The sequence below is a fragment of the Cupressus sempervirens genome, chromosome 4 (genome assembly GCF_028749045.1).
Source record: "Cupressus sempervirens isolate cs-2001-9-10 chromosome 4, ASM2874904v1, whole genome shotgun sequence".
Classification (NCBI taxonomy): Eukaryota; Viridiplantae; Streptophyta; class Pinopsida; order Cupressales; family Cupressaceae; genus Cupressus; species Cupressus sempervirens.
In genome coordinates, this window is record NC_143121.1 from 195,301,438 (window position 1) to 195,307,434 (window position 5,997).

The 5,997-nt window shown below is 32.4% G+C and overlaps 1 long non-coding RNA gene across 2 annotated transcripts; it reads right to left on the reverse strand.

The window, feature by feature from the left end:
• Window positions 1–596: 596 nt before the first annotated feature.
• LOC149560656 (uncharacterized) lies at window positions 597–3,347 on the reverse strand. 2 transcript variants are annotated; one of them, XR_016363364.1, is made up of 3 exons: window positions 3,230–3,347; window positions 2,468–2,858; window positions 597–944 (listed from the first exon to the last, which is right to left on the reverse strand). It is a non-coding gene; the product is annotated as an uncharacterized LOC149560656 (long non-coding RNA). The 2 variants fall into 2 exon arrangements; XR_016363363.1 differs by lacking the exon at window positions 3,230–3,347 and having other exon boundaries at window positions 2,468–3,179.
• Window positions 3,348–5,997: the final 2,650 nt, after the last annotated feature.

The following is a 5,997-nucleotide window of genomic DNA, read 5'->3' on the forward strand; positions in this document are numbered from 1 at the left end:
GCTCAAAAAATAGATGGCTAAATGGTATGAAAGAATGAGATGATACATTATGCATGAGTGAAAATGGAACCCATATACTAAATATTCTATACATGGAAATAAGGAGAGGAGTGAGCAACCCCAAATGGTTAGATATTTTCTAATGCTAAAGAGAATGGAGATGTAAATAGGATAGCATGCCTATCTAAAAGAAGAGAATGATATAATTTTTACATACATGCACACACGGTGTATTGGAATGAACCTCATATAAGTGCACACTCATTTGAAAGGGAAAATCATTTATCATTTCTAGTGTTAAGGTGCACACCAATAATTGGTGGCTGACTATAAAAAGAAAAAAATCAATTAAAAGGAGTGCATTTATGTGTAGTTAGTTAGGCTTACTTTATATGTGCTCATTAATACAATAAGAGAGTCCCAACTGCTCAGATGTCCTCACTATGCTACACCTAAATCTATTTCATATTGTACATACACATCTCTTACCAATTTTTAGACCTCCATTAAATGTAAGTCCTAAATATCAAAGTAATTTGTAAATACATGGTTATCATTTCTGTACAAGAAAAAAAAATGTTGAATGAAAACTATAATAAGTAAATGAAAATAAAAATAAAGAACTTCCTTCTACAATTTTATAGAACTTGTTTTTCATAGCTAATACTATAGAAATTTCACAATGGTCACTCAAAGTTAGTTCCATACAGAGAAAGAAAATTCATCAGTAGTTAAGATTCTTGAGAGATAGTATACACATTTAAAATTTAAAGGTAAGGGAGGATTCCTTACAATATACATTTGATGGATTAGCTCACCTACAAATCTATGTTCTTCCTTCCCCCAAAATTTCCAACAACACCATTTTAAAGCTGATTTATCTATCAAAGGCCCCAAATTTGTGTTCCCCATCTTTGGTGAAACATACCCCAGCATTCCTCTTGCTGTATAGAGAAATTGATAGTGAAGGATGTGAAGAAGGGTATTAGAAGGGATGAAAAATATATCGTTCAAGTAGAAAATATTTGTGCCACATGAAACCATACCAAATATGGATACACGAAATATAACATAAAACCTTAATACAAATGGAAGATCTAAAAATTAATTAAATCATAATATATACAAACTTTGTACTAAAACCCTAATTTATCTAGACTCCTAAAGAATTATACAATTTTATAAAATGATCTTATTCTATGGTTAGGTTTTTTAGTTATTGGTGTTATCCTTATTAACAAGGGAAGTGAAATTAATTTTAAAATGACATATTAAAACAAAGAACTTATAGAAAATATCACAACTCTTATATTTATATTTATCAATATTCTTCTTCAAACCTAACTCCTAATATATAGAGATATTTTGACAACAAAGATGAGAACAAATATAATCAAGGGAAGGGCTAGACTCTTCTCTGGCAGCATGCAGGTGGATCCTCAGCTATGTGTATAAAATCGGTAGTTGAAAGGGGAACATATGTCTTTAGAGAAATATTAATTTATAGAATATATGGAAGCACTCTTATCCAACAATATTATTATGATGCTCTATAAGGTCCTATGGCTTCTTCCTCAACATAACAAGAATGGATGATACTATGAGAATCCATTTGAATAGGGAACAAGAATGAGAATCACTTCTGTTTCAAATGCCACATGTTTGTCAAGGCAACATGCATAAGCCACATATAGTAATCTACATAGAAAACTTCACTACCATGCATCGTTATCTTGTGACAATTGGCAATAACCTCTAGGTTCATATTTTATGTGAATTTTTGATCTAAAAAATGGAAAAGACTACTAAGAATAAAGCTATCTACCAATAAAAAATCTAAAATATTCAACTAAAAATTTATCTTTAATAAAGAAATTTGAAGGAAGAAGAATTTTGTAGGAATGAAAACTTTAGTCTCCTACCTTTAAAAGGCAGGGACTAACAATCAAAAAGATATATCATTGATCTAAAAAGAATATAGGTGAAGTATAGTTTACTTCACCTAGAACAACATTTCACCAAAAAATTATTTTTAATAAAGAAATTTGAAGGAAGAAGAATTTTGTAGGAATGTTTACATCTATTCACAATTTTCAAGACATGAGTAATTGAAAATAGTCACACAAAAACTTTAGTCTCCTACTTTTAAAAGGCAGGGACTAACAATAAAAAGATATATCATTGATCTAAAAAGAATATAGGTGAAATATAGTTTACTTCACCTAGAACAACATTTCACCCCACCTACGGAATAGCTAACATGAAAAAGAAACTATCCTTGGTCCTCTTGATAGATCATTTAAGTTGCATTATTGTTCACTCTAAAAGCAACATGAAAATCGCCCAAATATCTTTCTCTAGACGCACACATGCACATGCACCCTCACACCCAGAAACACACATATGCATTACAGACGCCATTTCAAATAACATTTTTTTTAATGTTTTTCAAATGGAACAGACTCACCTTGCATCCATTGTTGAGGCTTGTCGTTAACTTCTCATGTACTTCTATTGATCTGGAGATTGCACTAAAGTTTCCATTAAAAATGAGAAAAATCCTACAGTAACATAAATATCTGAAGTACCGAGTAAAAATTGAACTTACAAGTGAACTCAAGTTAAAAATAATGAAAATTTGAGGTATGACAAAGAATAAATGCTGCGGCTTGGCATGAAAAATAATCTTAGTATAAAATGGTTAGAGAATCCGAAAATTCTTGACACTCAGAAAGCTATACTAGTTTGGGAAATCCTCCAAAGAAAATTTGAAATGAAATTTTGCAATTTCAATAGATCCACTCGGCCTCCATATTGGGGGCTTGCCTTTTACAATCCATTGCTGCATCTCTCCAGATCTGAAATTTGTAGTAAAGTCACTTCCGTTTTAGATGAAAAATCCTACAATAACTTAATTTAAATAAAAATAATTGAACTTCAAAACGATCTAAAGAACAATCAAAATTAAATTCAAAATATAATGAAGAAATAAGCCCTTTGGCTTGGCACAGACACTCATTTTTGTCAAGAAAAGGGTTACTAGCATAAAATTCTGAAAACCAAAAAGAACTATGTGTTTTTTAGCAAATCTTGACAAATATTTAAGATCTAATCAACACAGCAAGCTAAAAGCTCGAACTAAAAATCAAAGTCTTGAGGCTTGCAAAAATATATTAATTTTCTCTGATCCAAAAGAAATAGTAAAGTTAGGGTTTCAGAAGGTGATAACTGTACATATGAAGAATGCAAAGAGCATCGTAGCCACATATATCATCATCCAATAGACTCAATAGACTTATTATTTTGTCGTTCCCTTTTGGCCATGAAGAGGACTCGCAAGAAAGACGTTGTCTAAGAATGAATAGAAAGGGGCACACCTTGGGCATAATAAAATATGAAATTGAATGTCAGACACGTAGAAAGGGAATGAAGGGTATAATTTAGTATATTGACTTATATGCATGATGCCACAAAAACCTTTCACAAATGACATGGTTGTACCTGGCAAAGTGCTACCTTGCCACGTTGGGCTACCTGCAACCCTATTTTTCTTCAATAGTCAAGCCTTCCATTGCCAGGTACTCCCTAAGATCATTTTGCTGAAATTTTGACAAAAAAAATTTCAAAAAGATCACCGAGAAAAAGCATGGTAGCCAATGAAAAAATAAGAATTTTGAAATGGAAAATTCATTTTAATAGAAGTTAGTCAATGGACCATAGTTTATAGCATTTTTTCTAGAGTTTGCACAGTTTTCAAAGTTTCAACTAATGCTAAAAGAGACATGAAAACTATAGTCTCCTACCTTACGATAGGTACTAATAAATTCATATTATACATAGTTATCCACCAAACTACCCCATTATTATAACCAAAGTCATGGATCCATATAGATACAAATTGTCACATGGGTATATCCTAAGGACATTTGTTTAAGGCCTTTATCAAATATAGATCTGAAGATAAGATCATCAAGCATTTATATAGATATCCCAACAACATTGCCCCTTTACACTAACTAGATATCAAAAGGGATATGTTGATTGATATAATTTAGGATTCAGAAATGTAGCATATCTAGGATCATTAATAATTTTGGGATACAAGTCTTTACCATGCAAATAAGATACTTATACAGTGCCAACTTACTTTAAGTTACTAGATTTAGTCCAACTTAAAATAGTCACTCCTTCCCTTAAAAGTAATTAACACCATCTAAATCTATTGGAGTATAAAATTTAATTGAAAGAGGTCCTTGAATATTGATTTTGTAAGAACATTGCTCTAACTCTTAAGGTGGTAGCATCGAGGACATTAAAAATATCAAAGAGAAGGGCATGGGTCTTGAGCAAGGACTTATCAAAGATGGCATGATTAAAATTTAAAAAGAAAACACCCAAGAATAAGGACAATACAACAATAGACCACAATATTGGAACAAGAACAAAAACATAGTTACCAATGGAGCCAAAAACACCTAACATGTCCATGTAGTTGGAGTAGCCTCTGACACACCAAATACGCTTTATTAATAACATTCCTATCAATAGCCATAGTTGGTCTATCAATAGAGTATCTACCAAAAATCCTATCAATAGCCTCCATTACAAAACAATCAACACAATACCCAAACACACAATCCTCAAAATCAAACCAACATCAATACCATTTCAGTTAAACCAAGGCAATCCGTCCAAACACAACCCTAAGTATATACCCCTTTAGGTGAACCCCTTGATGTCATTCTTGAAAAATTAGCCAAGGACAATCTTATTTGACATCCACAAACCCAACCATTAGAACACATTCAATCAAGGGCAACCAAGTATAAAGAAAATAAGTTTTGCAAATTTCATCACATTAAGGGGCATCTTGCCCTCAAGTGTATGCAACTCAAAGATAGGAAATCATACTGAGGGCACACACCTCTCTAAATGCAAGATTATTGATATACCAAAACACATTCTCCCACACAACAAAAATAACCTTGCAAATAATCTTACCACCAACAAACCAAATAATGTTCAAACCAAAGTGATAATCGTGATAGATCATAGAACTATACATCAACATATTTAGACAATGGCAATTTGATCACATGCATATCTCAGATAGAGGCTTCTATAAATGTGATAAATATCAAAAGCCTAGATAACCAATGTGTGGTCTCTACAAGGACTCGACTCAAAATATCTAGACCATCTATACCTACCCCATTAGGAACATAGTATAATATCTTGGAATACTTTATAAATAAATCCTTGACAATGCTCTTCATAAGTCATGCATCCCTTCTGATATCAATGCCACATAATTTTACAATATGGTAGGCCATCTCTCTGCATCATGTGCATTATCCTTCTAAACTCCTAACATTACAACTATTGAGCTAGATCATTTCCTTCCACTATGCATAGTCATCATGGCTTTTGACTTTTATTTCAAAAGGTTCATGATAGATAATGGATTGGCCTTAAATCTATGTACTTTGAAATTCATCAAAAGGGTAGGATACACTGAGGTAGATATCTTAAATGAGGTCATCACTATCAAAGCCTATCACAACTGGATCAAACCACTGAAGGAATTCTTATGACAAGTTGGAGAAAACTACCAAAGGAACTATATTACTACCTATTAGGGTTGGCCCTACCACTTAAGAAATAATATTTCATGTAGTTGATCTTAACCTACCCTTCAACATCCTCCTTGGTAAACCATGGATTCACACTATGAAGGTCATTCCCTCCCATTATCATCAGTGCATTGAGTTTCTTCATCATAGCACTAAGATTACCATCCACATTGATCCTAAACCCTTTGCTTATTTCAATATGATAGATGCCTCACATGACAACCATTGTCCAAGACCAGCTTTACCCTTTTTTCTATGAAGGATTTCTTCATTTTGTTGATTTAATTGATTTATATCTGTTTGGGATTTCATCATTCTTTCATTGACTTGCCTTTCTGAGATTAGGTCATTTTCCAAGCTTTCA